This window comes from Peromyscus leucopus, chromosome 7, assembly GCF_004664715.2.
Source record: "Peromyscus leucopus breed LL Stock chromosome 7, UCI_PerLeu_2.1, whole genome shotgun sequence".
Classification (NCBI taxonomy): Eukaryota; Metazoa; Chordata; class Mammalia; order Rodentia; family Cricetidae; genus Peromyscus; species Peromyscus leucopus.
In genome coordinates, this window is record NC_051069.1 from 74,059,208 (window position 1) to 74,075,042 (window position 15,835).

Below are 15,835 nucleotides of genomic sequence, written 5' to 3' on the forward strand. Positions count from 1 at the left end.
TTCACATGTTATATGTAGTTGATATATTATGTAACCCAATAAACTTATCATGGGGTCAGAGAACAGAGCATCCACTATATTAAACATAGAAGTTAGGCAGGGGTAGCACATGCCTTTAATCCTAGCATTCTGGAGACAGAGATCTCTGTGAGTTCAAGGCCGCACTGGAAACAGCCAGGCATGGTGGCACACACCTTTAATCTCAGCACTTGAGATCTCATGTCTTGTTTGGGAAAGACACACACCTTTAATCCCAGGAAGTGATGGCAGGAAACAGAAAGATATATAAAGTGTGAGGACCAGGAACTAGAGGCCTTTAAGCTTTTAGGCTTTTAGCAGTTGTTCAGCTGAGATCCATTTGGATGAAGCCCCAGAGTCTTCCTGTTTGAGGAAACAGGATCGGCTGAGAAGTTGGCAAGGTGAGGTTGGCTGTAGCTTGTTTTGTTTCTCTTATCTTTCAGTATTCACCCCAAAACCTGGCTCCTGAGTTTTTTTATTTAATGAGATCTTTTAAGATTTGTGGATCTGTACAGTTATATATAGTAAAAAATAAAAAGAATATCTCCGCCATGCTTTTGTAATCAACACACACACACACACACACACACACACACACACACACACACACACAGAGAGAGAGCATCCTTCAAGATAAGCATAAACAGTCTCAGGCCAGAACAAGCAGAATGCAGTGTCAAATAAACAAATTTAATTCTTTCTTGCTTTCTCACTAGTGTCATGGAAGTTTATGAAGATATTTCAAAAACAAATTGAATAATTCCTTCTTATTTATTCCTGATTCCCTTTAAATATAACCCATAAAACGATGGCCAAAACTGGCTAGCAATGTAAAGAAATGGACCTTTAAAAAAGGAACTGGAACCACGTGTTCCATCCAAAAGGTCTGAGATCCTCTCTCAGCCCTGCCTTACTACTTTCTGTCTCCTATCTATCTTCAGTCCTCTAAAACCTCTATGGTGAATTTTGGTCAGCTAGTGGCTAGCACCACCCTCTGACTGAAAGCAAACTTTATTGTTATAATGTGATCAAAATATGGCACAACATTCCCTGTTTGTCTAAATAAAAAAGGAAGATTTTTAACTAGCATAGTAAAACTATATACAATAAGAACAATTATCAGTTAAGAATTACTTTCACAATGTCTAGTCCATTTGCATTTGGCAAACTCATAGAAAGTACTCTATTATCTATCCTATCTCAATGAGTCCAAAGTTTTGTACTAATTCACTTTCTATCTTAACTTGTATCACCAATCCAACATTTCCATTTTTATGTCTCTCAACCTTATATATGTTACACCTGTTTGGTGAGTTTCTTTTCTGTATTTGGTAATAAGGAAACTATAACTATCTAGTCCTCAACTCCTATAAAGACCTGAGAATGATATATACTATTACCTGAGTAAACAGAAAATGCAGAGCAAACAACTTCCAAAACTAAGTTATGACAGAAACAGCTGGCTGCCTGGACAGTCACCCAAGCTTCCTCTGTAACCATGGGGCATCTATCTTCAGCCTACAGGCTGAGAATATCTGATAGACTTTTCTGTGAAGCAGGAATTTCGAAGGAGTGTAGCACCTTGTCTTGGCAAAATCCAGCAGTCACTTTCTTTTTTGTCCTGCTTGTCCAATTTTATAATATAAATTAAACTTGTTATTGAAAATATTTTAATTTTATGAAATTATAGTAGAGCAGTCACAAGTTGAATATACAAATATTCCCACCTGAAACAAATGCCAACGAGAGAGAGAGAAAGAGAGAGAGAGAGAGAGAGAGAGAGAGAGAGAGAGAGAGAGAGAGAGAGAGAGAAGGGTATTTAAAATAATAACATTGTTGATAAATGGGTGCCTATTTCATGTGTGTGCAAGTGTACACACTTTTGCAAGACACTTTCATCTTTAAAACCTACACTAAAAATGAAATAAGTGGGGCTGGAGGGGTGGCTCGATCTTTAACATTGCTTGTTGCTGTTCTAGAGTGGTTCACACCTGCCTGTAATTCAATTGCTGAGAATTCAACACCTTCTGGGCTTCATGTGTACTGCAGGTGCACATGCATGTACAAACACACACACACACACACACACACACACACACACACACACACACACACACACACGCTTAATAAATAAAACTAGATCTTAATATAAAATAAAACAAGTAATGAAAGAAAATAGAATAAATGTATTTTATAGTTATAATCAGCCCTGTAGCAGACCACTTGCGAGGGCTTGTCCTCTCTCTTTGCCTTGACTTTCTGGGACTCTGCAGAACCTTGTGGCAGACCCAGCTTTCCTCCTTCCTGTAGACCCTCTCAAGGCCCCACTTCTAGCCCATCCCCATACTGTCATTTCAGTCCACAAAACCTAGATATATATCTATCCAGGACTCCCAGTGGCCACATCTAGTGGGAACTCAGAAGCATTCCCTATCAGGCAAGCTACAATCACCATTTTCCTAAGATCCAGAGAAGACAATGAAAACCTAGAAAAGGAACATGTACCAAATAAAGACAAAAACAGATACCACCTAGTCCATAGCTGCTAGTGTAAAGCCACAGTCATTAACACCCAAGACAATATGTCTCTACCAGAACCCATCAATCCAACTGCAGGAGGTCTGAGAAATGCAATACAACTGAAATATAAGTCAAAGACTTCAAATGGCTATTTTGAATATGTTCAAGGGCCTTAAGGAGAATATAAATAAATCCCTTAAACTAAATGAAAACACAAACAGTGGAATGAAATGATGAAAACAGTTCAAGATATGAAGATAGAAGAAAACCGCTAAAGAAAACCCAAACTGAGGTAAAAGTAGACAAAAATTTAGAAAGTCAAACAAAACCTCAGGGGTAAGCCTCACCAACAGAGTATGAGAGATGGAAGTGAGGATTTCAAGGATTTGAGATAAGACAGAAGAAATAGATACCTCAGTCAAAAAAAAAATGTCAAACATAAAAAGTTCCAGGCACAAAACATATGGTAAATTTGGGACATTATAAAAAGACCAAATCGGCCGGGCAGTGGTGGTGCACGCCTTTAATCCCAGCACTCGGGAGGCAGAGGCAGGCGGATCTCTGTGAGTTCAAGGCCAGCCTGGGCTACCAAGTGAATTCCAGGAAAAAGGCACAAAGCTACACAGACAAAAAGGTTTGTCTCGAAAAACCAAAATAAATAAATAAATAAATAAATAAATAAAAAGACCAAATCTGAGGATAACAGGAATAGAGGAAGGAGAAGAAACCCAGGTCAAAGGCACAGAAAATATTTTCAATAAAATCGTAGAAGAAAATTTCCCCAACATAAAGGAGGTATCTATCAAGGTACAAAATGCATACCAAACATCAAATAGACTAGATCACAAAAGAAATTTCCCATGGTATATAATGGTAAAAATAAAAAACAAAACAAACAGAAAAATGTACAGGACAAAGAAAGAATATTAAAAGTTACAAGGGAAAAACATCAAGTAACATATAATAATAGACCTATTGAGACTTCTCAGTGGAGACTATAAAAGCCAGAAAGGCCTGAAGAGATGTTCTTCAAATTCAAAGAAACCACAGATGCCAGGCTAGACTACTATTCCCAGAGAAACTTTTGATCATAACTGATGAAGAAAGAAAAATATTCCACATTTAAAAAAAACTAATTTAAGCACTATCTACCTACAAACCCAGTTCCACAGAACGCACAAGGAAAATTTAACCCAAAGAGATTAACCACATCTAAGAAAACACAAAGAATAAATAATCAAAAGACAGGAAAAATTCACACCACAGCAACAAATGACTAATCAACAAACACTGCTCATTGGTGACTCTCAACATCAATGGTTTCAATTCCTCAATGAAAAGACATCAAGCCAACACACTGTGTTTGCAAACAGGATGCATCCTTCTCCTCATCCAAGAAACATTAATATCAATGATAGACATCACCTCAGGGGGAAAGGGTGGGAAAAAAACCATATTTCAAGCATATGGACCCAAGAAGCAAGCTGGTATAGCCATTTTAATGTCTGACAAAATAGATTTCAAACTGAAACTAATCAACACAGATAAGGAAAGATATTTACTACATACTCATCAATAGGAAAATCTACCAAGAGGACATTGTAAGTCTTAACATCTATGTACCAAACACAAGGGCACCCAAGTTCATAAAAGAAACATTACTACACCTACAATCCCATATTGCCCCTTGCACAGTGATAGTGGGTGAGTTCACTTACCCACTCTTGCCAATAGACATCATTTTGACAAAATCAAAACAGAAAAATTCTCAAGTTCAATGGATTTCATAAATCAAATGGACCTAGCAGATGTTTACAAAATATTTTTGGAGGTTTTGTTTGTTTGTCTCACAATACTTTGAACACGTTTTCCTCTTTTTCTTATAGATTTTTGCTTATGTATGTTATGGTTTCTTATTTTTTATGAGTTTTTCTCTGTGTGTGAATGTATGTGTGTGTGTGTTCATCTGTATCTGTTTCTAGTGCTATTTCTTTGCCTTTTTTCCTGTTTATTTGTTTTGTCCTATTTTAGTTTGTTTCTATTTTATATTATTTTTAATTGCCAGCTTGTTTTTTCATGAAAGAAAGAAAGGAAGGGTATAGATTTGGGTGGATGGGGAGGAACTGAGAGGAGTAGGGGGAGAGGTAATCATAATAAGAATATTTAAAATAAGAAAAAATATGTTTTTATATAAAAATACAGTATTTTATTGATAATAATATCAAGATTAACATTTTAAGTTTCTCTTACTCTTACTATAACAAAAAATGCATTTTGGTTGTTGGAAATAGTTTAACACTTTAGACATTTTGCCCAGTCTTATTGTGAACAGAGTCCAAAGCAAGCAGGAACTGCAAGAAGGACTCGCCAGCACTGAGGTTAAATTCCATTAAAAAGAGAGCACTGGTATTGAAAGTTCAATGGCTCGAGATACAATGAGGCATCCAGTTATTTTATTTCATGACGTGTAATTAAATTGAAATTACTAACAAGTATTTTGACTTCCAAATAATCTAATTAATACTAAAGACCTTGAAATGCCAATCAGTGCAAATAAAATTAGCCGCGTGGAAATTACTTCCAGAAAGTGAAAGCATTTCATTGCTTTACTTCTGCCCAATTTACCTGGTAAAGACTTATGAAGTTTCAGTCCCTTCAAACTACATGCCTGTCTCTCAAAAGCAAGTGCACACACTGCCATGTGACTGGGTTTCACATTCATCCCTGAGTCCTGCAGAGCATAATCCCTCTGTTGTAAATGCCATTAGAATCATTCTTTCAAGCTCCAAACACTGGTGTGAGAACCCTTATTCCTTCTCTTTACTCTTACTCTACAACACTACAGTTTGGAGCCAATGACACTCAACAGTTCAGCTTTGCACAGGTGGCTGAGAAAACTCATATTCAATCATTTTTTAAACTATTTTCATCTCTTCACTTGATTGATCTGAGTTTGTGAACCTTGACTGTTCATTAGAATCACTGGACAAGCTCATTAATAACACTACCCCTAATGGCTCTGATTTAAAAGTTCTGAGGTATGATTTGATATCCATTTTTCTCAGGAACTGTACCAGTAATGCTAATGTCCAAACAGAATTGGGAAGTACTACTTCACTGGGAGTTAGGATGGGGTATTGAAGTCTTTCTGAGACTGGCTTCTCAATAACTAGTCAGGATACTCTGAGCATCATCTCAATGACCTTGAAACATACTAAGACAATGCTCTTCCAACCTGACTCTGCACAGTATTAATATGGTCATTCTACCAAAATGTAGTGGTTCTGTTGAGAAACCTGAGGTTCTCAAATTTGAGTCAGTTTAGGAGCAATGATGTTTTATTCTATAGACCACACTTTCATAAGCTAGCTTTTACGACAAATCTGGTTCCATGATGAAAACATGACTAAGTTTATTTCAAAAGCTATTTAACAGATGATACTACTACAGAGGTGATCAGCATCTTGTTACTTATAATAATGAAAAATTAGAGGGTATAATAGTTAACTTCACAATGTGTTTTAAGGAGTTTTTAACTACATGGAACATCAAAAAGTACCAATAAATGATAAATTATAACATTATAGTTTTATAATATACTGAAAACTATATAGTAATATCCCAATAACACTGAAATAGTTTGGATTAGATTGGAAAAGTTAAATATTTTATTTTAAATTTGTTTTCTTTATAATATATTATATTCTACATTTTATATCATTAACATCCTTTGCTTTTATAATCTGGGAAAAAATCCATTAAGTAAAGTAGTACATATTACATTATATATTCCTTTCTGAATTTTTTATTAAGGAATATTCATGTAAATTGTTTCACATTAATTCTCTCTCATATATATATGATAGAATGGTTTATATCTTTGAAATACCCAAAGGGAAATTGTATATTTCAACTTCTGAAAGTAATTAATATTGATAACCAAACCACTAATAAATTCACCGAGAACCACAGTCTTGTCCTGAGAAATCATTCAGTTATCCTCACTGAATACAAATGGATATGTAAAACCACAAGTAAAATGTATTAATGTGTGGGATATATATATATACATATATATATATGTTATGAATTATTTGTTTATTATTAGTTTATCATATTTATTATGAATTTATACATTCATACATCATGATATGTAACAAGTTAATTAACTATTTTTAAATACATCATTAAATTGTGTGATTTATGATAAAAAAAACCTAATAATACAAATTCACCCACGCCATAACAAATTATTTATAAAATTTTAACAGGTTCTAATCCACCTTTGCACTCATTATTGTCAGTGTCTCTCCTCAAAATCCTTGTCCTCTCTGCTAAGGAGTCGTTCAATGAGCTAGAACACACACTATTGGGAGATCATTACAGAAGCAAACCATTGACACTCTTCTTCAGTCTCCCTGGAGAGAGACACAAGAGCAAGCAATCGTCTGTCAAACTGAATGTACCAGGTTTAGCTGCCCCACCATGGTAGAACTGACCCTGTTAGAGGAGGGCATGGGAGATGGGTTGGTGGGAAGGTAGGGATGGGGGGAATGGTAGGAGGGATGAAAGGGAGATCTGTGGTTGGTATGAAAAAATGAATTTTAAAAAAAAACTTTTAAAAAATGGACCACATTAAGATAACAAATCCGGGGCTCGATATTTGACTCAGAGGATAAAATGCTTGCCCCCCCAAATGTGAGGACTGGAGTTTGGTGTCTCAGTACCCACAAAAGACCAGACAGGCATGATGGTCCACCTGTAATCACAGTGCTTCAGAAGGAGAGAGAGAAAAGAACACTAAGGTAAGATGGCTAGGAAAACTAGTCAATCATGAGACCCTGCCTCAGTAATTAGAGTGCAACTAAGGAAAACACTCTAGGATGTCAAGATGACTTTTATATGCCCATGCACACACATACATGTTCACATGCTCACATACATATGGACATGCATATACCCATGCATATATATCACATACACATACAAAATCTTTATTTAAAAAAGGAATGGTAGAAATGTGAAACTTAAAGTGTTAACCTTTTGTAATACAATGTTAATCTTTTGAAAATATAGTGTTAACCTTTACATGTTTTAGATTTGTACAATAAATTTATTCCAAATGCAACAATAGCAACTACACATGAATGAAATCAACTTCAAAGAAAAAAAGAATGAGGCTTCTAGAGCAGCTCAAGTTTGATGTCTCCATGTTCTGTGACTCTATTATGTAGTATCTTCATAAATGGGGTCTTACCAAGTCCCGGAAGCGAACTAAGAGGAGTGGCAATAGCCTGTAATGTCTTCCAGACACAACACGGCAGTTGCATATATAAACTCAGTAGTTACAGGGCACACATAAGATTGGTAGAAGCACAAACCAGCAACATCTTAGATGGACGGTAGGTAGGCATGAGGTCTCACTGCTAGATGATGAGCTACTGGCAATTGATATCTTCTTGGAGAGGGAGACTCAGGTTTCTTTAAGGATGTGTCACCCAGTAAGTTGACCGCTCTCCAGACTAAACTTCATACCCAAGAGTATTTAGGCAACAAAATTAGACTTGATGGTTTAAAAAAATGTGATAGTGAACACAAAGTAGGCTGGCAAGGAGGTGGGAGTGGATCTGGGAAGAGACTGGAGAAGGGAGCTGAATATGGACAAAATACATTGTGCAAAACTATCAGAGAATTAAAAAGAATACTATTTTTAAAAATACCCTATGAATTGGTGAGAACTTAGCAAGCTCTAATTTCTTTCACTAGAAAAAGTGTCTTTCAAAGCACATTTAGAGGGGCATAAATGCTCCTCTCTCAGTGATGGGCTACTGGGTATGTCCATACATTTTTAAAGAAGAAAGAATTCCTCTAAAGCTCAGCAAACACTGTGGAAGATGAGATAGAATGAATATAAGAGCCAAAAGAGTAGGAGAAAGGCTGAAAAATGTTCTTCCATGCATGACACAGATATAGCCGTCATTATCTCACAGTTAGCCACACAACATGTACTAGATCTGCACAAGATTGAGCTTCTCAGCTGTCAATCTGAGATCACAGATAGGGTTACAGAGTCCTACTTCTCCTTGGTGAACTATTGGCTCTGGAAGTTTTCTGGGGGAAGGACAGTAATTATCTTCCCTAGTATGCCATTGGTAATTTCATAAAATTCCAATGGATAGTTTCAAACCCAGGGTCTCCCAGAGAGCCATAGTCAAAATCAGTGGGTCAGAACACAAGATAAAAAAGAAAGAGGCTGGTAGGAATGAAGTGGGCATTGACAGGGGTAAGAAGGTAAGAAGGGGTGGGGATATGAATGATCAGAATGTATTATATTCATGCATGAAGTAAAAGAACATATTTTAATAATTGTTACTGTGGTGATATATTGTGTTCCCCCAATACATTATGCATCCTAATAAACTTATCTGGGATCAGAGGACAGAACAGCCACTAGATAGACATAGAGGCCAGAAAATGGTGGCACACACATATTTAATCCTATCTCTTGGGAGGCAAAGATCCATCTGGAGCTCTATGAGTTCAAAGCCACATTGGAAACAGCCAGGCATGGTGACTCATGCCTTTAATCCCAGAAAATGATGGCAGAAAGCAGAAAGGTATGTAAGGCATGAAAACCAGGAACTAGAGTCTGGTTAAACTTTTAGGCTTTTAGCAGTTCAGCTGAGATTCATTCCAGATGAAGACTCAGAGGCTTCCAGTTTGAGGAAACGAGATCAGCTGAGAAATTGACAAGGTAAGGTTAGCTGTGGCTGATTCTGATTCTCTGATCTTTCAGTGTTTACCCCAATACCCGGCTCCAGGTTTGTTCTTATTAATAAGACCTTTTAAGATTTGTGCAACAAGTTACAAAAAAGATTTTAAAAAATTCTAGGAGTCTCATTGTGAGACAAGTAAGAAGTTAATGTCCTTGCCTGGAGTATACCTCAACTTGGTCTTTCTCAGACTTTTGACACCACCAAACAATTTCTTTTTACCCTACTGCCCACAAACACTCCATCCACTGATGTAGTAAACTAATGCACCATTGTCACTACTCACAAAAGTCACTTGATGATGCTTTTAAATGCCCGATACTAAACCCTACTTTGTAAACCTGATTCACTCTCCAGAGACAGAGCCTAGAAGTAGATACTTTTAAAAACTCTCTAGGGAATTCTAATGTGGAGGAAAAGTTGAGTTCCCAGGATTAACATAGCATCTTAGCTTACTCAGTCTTTGAAAAACATAAAGTGCTTTGGGGAACTGACATCTTAAAAGTGAGCAACAAAGCAAGACAAAGTAATAGAAATTCAGGCATTAACTATGGGCCAAATAGAAGAAAGATAAATATAAGGAAAATATCAACATGATTACAAGGAAGTAGAAACACCCACAAGCCCGAGAATTCAAGCATAATGAGTATCAATCTTATTTTCACTAATTTGTGCCCTGGGATGTTTTATTCATTTTACCCACCCTCAACAATTATATAAATTTTCCAGACATAGCTTCTGGCTAAGAAGAAAGTATCTACAATAGGACCTAGAGAGACTGGGTTCATGCTATTTGCAATGCACATTGTTTCAATTTCAACAAGACAAAAATAATGATCAGTTTGGTAACATGAACATTTCATGGCCATCACGGATTTGACACATTCCTCCTTGTCAGATGTAACTCAGTAACCCCAGACTCTTCAACTTTATGCCCCAAAGCAATTTCTTTTGTGTGTATAGTTGCCCTTTCACAAAACTGCAACTTAATGTCTCAAGTCTACTTCATATTTCAGCAAATGAGCTTCCCAGATAAAATCAAGGGCTTTCTGCTATATTTGAATTTCAAAAAGAGAATAAATTGGGACATGCTTACACTTTAAACTATTCTTTGTTATCTGGTATTCAAATTTAACTGGGTACTTTTGTTCTAATCTTGTCCTTTTGTCTTTTCTTTTTTTGTTGTTGTTTTGCTATTTCTGGAAATCATATACTAAATATATCCCCCCAAAAATGCAGCAAAACATTTGGAAAATTTGCTTGGCTTCAGAATAAGAGAGATGAAAACCAGGTATTATTAGATCACAAGTTAAGTGTGAAAATCAAACCAAGAAATGTAAACTTCAATGTCTAAGATTTTAATTAAAGACTTGAGAGGAAAATAGATAATCAAGCAACCTTGATGAAAATCAGTCCATGTCAGCATTTAAAAGATCAAATAAAAAAATGGGCTTAGAAAACGTAATTATCAGAATGACATTTCTTTTAAAGGTCCCTGTAAATTACTTTTCCATTTAGTTAAAAAACTTGGATTAAATGCAAAAGTCACCTTAATCAGTGAGATTTAAGGTTGAAACAAAAGGAAAATAAAATTATAAAAATAACAGTCTGCATGGTCATTTTGTTTAGGTATTTATTTGTAGTCTCTAGACTCTATCTTTGATCCCAAATTCACTATGTATTCAATGATGACTTTGATCCCTTGTCTCTGCCCCCCCTAATGCAGATACAGTAGGCAGGCAGCACCCCACCCAGTTTATGTGATTCTAGGGATTGTACCTAGAGCTTCATTCACTTCAGGCAAGGATTCTAACAGCTTACCTACACCCCCAGTCCCTCAGCTTATTTTCTATATGCTGAGAACCCAAGGTTGGATCTTCAATCATTTTGAATCCATTGGCTTTAGTTATTTTATTAAATAATTTGACTAACAGTTACATGTTTAGACCTAAAGCTGTTTCCAACTTTGCATTTTTTTTCTAATATTTCAGAAGTCTATTATTGGGGAACAGGAATTCCTAAGAAGTTATATGATGCCATATAGTCAAGCCATTCGCCTCCTTCCATCTCATGTCCCTGTGGGAATGTTTATACAGTGACTTTTGTAAGAGGATGGCAAACAAAAGTACCCAAATGAAAGTACTAATTATCATTAACAGCAGAATATTTAGAATGTATAGGTCATATATTGAAATAATATAAAATAATTGGTGGTATATACATTTAATAGCATGTCGTAATGTTGATCAAACTTGAGAACACACATAGTATAATACCTACATATAAAACTCACAAGCAGGCAAAATGAAACAGCATATTCTTTAAGTTAACAAATAATTTAATGAAACTAAGAAAACAAATACTGAAAAATACAAAATCCTGATAACAATAAGCTCTGAGTATAAAACATGCTGGGCCCAGAGAAGGGAGCGGTGAGCTTCATGTAGTGGCACCGATCTCCTTAATAGCACATGGGAGCCATCACTGTCGCTAGTTTATGCCTTCTGTATATTTTATAAATAGTCTGACTTTTGAACAAATGTTCATTATAAACATCCACAAATGTAAGTTCATCTTCTCATGGGTAAGTTCTTTCATTTTGAATGTGTGTGTGTGTGTGTGTGTGTGTGTGTATCTTGTATATCTATGTCTGTGTGAATCCCCAACCTCAGTCAGCTAGAATTTTAAAGTTTAATTCAGTAAATACGTCTAAATCCTTTTCTATTTTTACTGTTTTCAACCTCATCCTAAGAGACTCAGAACATTTTTATAATCAGTCGTCCTTTATTATTTTTTAATCTTTGAAAAATGAAAAATAAAAATGGGAGTTCATGGATTCTGGACTGACAGCTGGGGAACCTGCATAAGACTAAACTAGGTCCCCTGAATGTGGGTGACAGTTGTGTGGCTTGGACAGTTTGTGGGGGCCCTGGCAGTGGGACTGGGATTTATTCTTAGTGCGTGAACTGGCTTTTTAGAGCCCATTCCCTATGGAGGGATGCCTTACTCAGGTTCGATGCAGTGGACAGGGGCTTGGCCCTACCTCAACTTGATATGCCAGACTTTGCTGACTCCCCATGGGAGGCCTTGACCTCTCTGAGGAGTGGATGGTGAGTGGGGTGGGGTGAGGTGAAGGGGGAGAGAGAAGAGGGGAGAAAGAAGAGGGGAGAAAGTGGGACCTGTGGTTGGTATGTAAAATGAAAGAAAACTTTTAAATAAAAAAATATCGATAAGAATCATTACTGCACCCCTACGCTGAATACAAGTACAAAGAAGTTGATCATAGTTCCTGAGGAGGAAAGGAGGGTCCCCCATTCTTGAACAAGCTGGTAAAAGGAGGACATGGAAGAGTAAGTCTGTAGAAAGCGAGGCCAGGTGCTCTCACCGTGACAACCCACAGGTCACCAAAAGCAAAGGTTAAGAACTCTGATGTCTTGGGAGAGTTGGTGAAGTAAAGAAGGAGGTGTTGATGTCAAGTGTGATAGTCTTGATCACTGACTTGTTCTGTTGAGATGCATGTAGGAGGTTTGTAAAGCACAGCTGGGTATGTCTGGGAGGGCCGTTCCAGAGACAAGCAGCACCTAGGATAGCAATTGGTCAGGAAAGAGGTGCCTTAATTTTTTTTTTTTTTTTTTTTTTTTTTTTTTTTTTTTTTTTTTGGTTTTTCGAGACAGGGTTTCTCTGCGTAGCTTTGTGCCTTTCCTGGAACTCACTTGGTAGCCCAGGCTGGCCTCGAACTCACAGAGATCCGCCTGGCTCTGCCTCCTGAGTGCTGGGATTAAAGGCATGCGCCACCACCACCCAGCTGAGGTGCCTTAATTTGACAGCACAGATTCATAGTGTGAGTGCCTGGATCATACAAAGGCAGAAGGAATAAGCCTACCCACAAGACACACTGTCTCACTCCCCTGGACTCCTGGCTGCCAAGAGGTGAGCTGCTTTGTTCACAAAAGGTTCCTGTCTATAACGTTCTGCTTCACCATAGGGTCAAAAGTAAAGGAGCCAGCTGACCATGGACTGAAACTACAAATTTAAATAAATTTGGTTGTTACAGTGGTAATATTCTAACACATAAATCAAAAATGAAAGAAATAAAAAGTGAGTTTTGAGGACACAAGTTATCATGAATTATAATGTCACTGTTATGAAAAATTGGGATGATGTGGTGATATATTAAGTCCCCCAATATATGGTACATCCTAATGAACTTATCTGGGGTCAGAGGACAGAAAAGCCACTGGATAGATATAGAGGCCAGAAAATGGTGGCACACATGCCTTTAAACCCAGCATTCCAGAGGTAGAGATCCATCTGGATCTCTGTGAGTTCAAAGCCATACTGGAAACTGCCAGGAATGGTGACTCATACCTTTAATCCCAGGAAGGGAGGGCAGAAAGGTATATAAGGCATGAGGACCAGGAACAAGAGTGGTTAAGCTTTTAGGCTTTTGAGCAACAGTTCAGCTGAGATTCATTCTGGATGAGGACTCAGAGGCTTCCAATCTGAGGAATCAGGATCAGCTGAGGAATTGCCGAGGCGAGGTAGCTGTGTCCTGTTCTGTCTTTCTGATCTTCCATCATTCACCCCAATAACTGGCCTTGGGTTTGTTTTTATTAATAAGACGTTTAAGATTCGTGCTACAGGATGAGTTGAAAAGAATTTGAATAATGGACTGGGGTTCTTTCATGGTGAAGGTGTATTTGAGGGAGGATTAATCATACTAATCAGGAGAAATATTAAGGAAAACAAGGTATTTCAATGAATGAAAAAATTGAACAAAGTGAATGAAATTAAAGACAAGGTATAGAGGAATGAGTTCAGAATCTAGAGGGGTACAGCATCAGGCAGTGTGCTCAGAGAGCATGTATGCTCATGTTGGTGATGATTCTTAAGCCTGTGACAGGCCTGAGTGGACTAGGGAGCAAGTAGCCAAAGTCAATTGGTAGATAAGCTTACTGGCACTATAAGGCAAAGAAAAGTGAGTAAAATTGCTTACATTGAGAATTTGGATAGTCCTTCATATTTCAGTAAGATCCATGGAAAAGTCATTGTGCCTTACTCTGACCAATCATTAAATGTGGGCCACTGCCAGAAAGAGGGTGTAACCTTGTGAAAGGCAGAAATTTTGGTCTAAAAAGATTCCCCCAGATAGATTCATCTAGAAGCACAGCAGCAACCACTCCCCACAGCTTCATGGATGGCATCAGTGGTGCTTAACTGGCATGTGCATGCATCTTGCACGTGCTGATTTTCAAACCCCTCATCTAGCATAGCACTGCCTAACTTCTGGCTTGTTTACTTTCCTGAAGAGATTTAGAAGAGGTTCAGGAATGAGCTATAGAACTCCAACACTGAAACAGGACTCAAGTACAGCTGTGCCTCCTCTTCTTCTTCCTTTCCTAATCATTCCGGATTCCTCTCCTCCATCCTTCCCACATGTGTGAGTGAGTATAGGAGGATTTATCAGTGGTATCACCTAAATCCTCATTGTCAGTGCATCTAGGTCCCTGCTCATTTACTCTTCTTATCTGTCCATTTATCAGAAAAACACTGGGGTGGAAAAAAAATTCAATAGTGAATCATCTGTGTGCTAGGCCTACCATGGATGTCCAGGGACAACTCCTTCTGATAAAATGATGACCTGTCTTCTTAAATGCTTACTTACTGCATCTGGGTGTACTGAGACAGCAACTGTGTTTTAAAATTTAAAGTGACTCCTCTTTTGTCATTTGGTGCAAGCATTCTCAATGGCAACTAAGACATCTGGACTCCTAGGTGTGAGGAACTTCCAATGGGATCACTGTAAAGGAAGTAAGTGTGCTTGCTTGTTGGCTTTTGGACCATATGTTTTATCACACATCATATAATGGCCCTGATTCATGTTGTATATTGCTTCCTGGAAAATAGTATCTCATCTACCCGAAGTATTATCCTCAATCGCCCACTTTAGCTGTACCTTCAAAAAGCTGATCCATCTACCTAAATTATCGACAGATTCTAGAAAATGGTTATGAGATAAATCAGGAAAGCCTTATGCTATGTACTTACTGTCACATCTCTTTCCCTTTTTTGGTCAGATATTATGATGTGCAAAAATTTCAAATACAAATCAGACATGTATTTTTGGTCTGAAGTAGTATTACAGAACACGTTTTTATTTCAAATGGTATAAAATTCTTTGTATAATAACCATAACTTAGTCCTCACAGATAGGAAAATGAGGCTTAAGCCTGTAATATGTGCTGATAGAATATGGAATCTCACCGGGCAGTGGTGGCGCACGCCTTTAATCCCAGCACTCGGGAGGCAGAGCCAGGTGGATCTCTGTGAGTTCGAGGCCAGCCTGGTCTCTAAAGCGAGTTCCAGGAAAGGCGCAAAGCTACACAGAGAAACCCTGTCTCGAAAAACCAAAAAAAAAAAAAAAAAATATGGAATCTCTTCTCTCCAAGATACTTTCATACTAGGGGCTGAGCAATTGGCCTGCTTCTGGAAGGCTAGATATCCCCAAGTATGGTGCCTAGCTC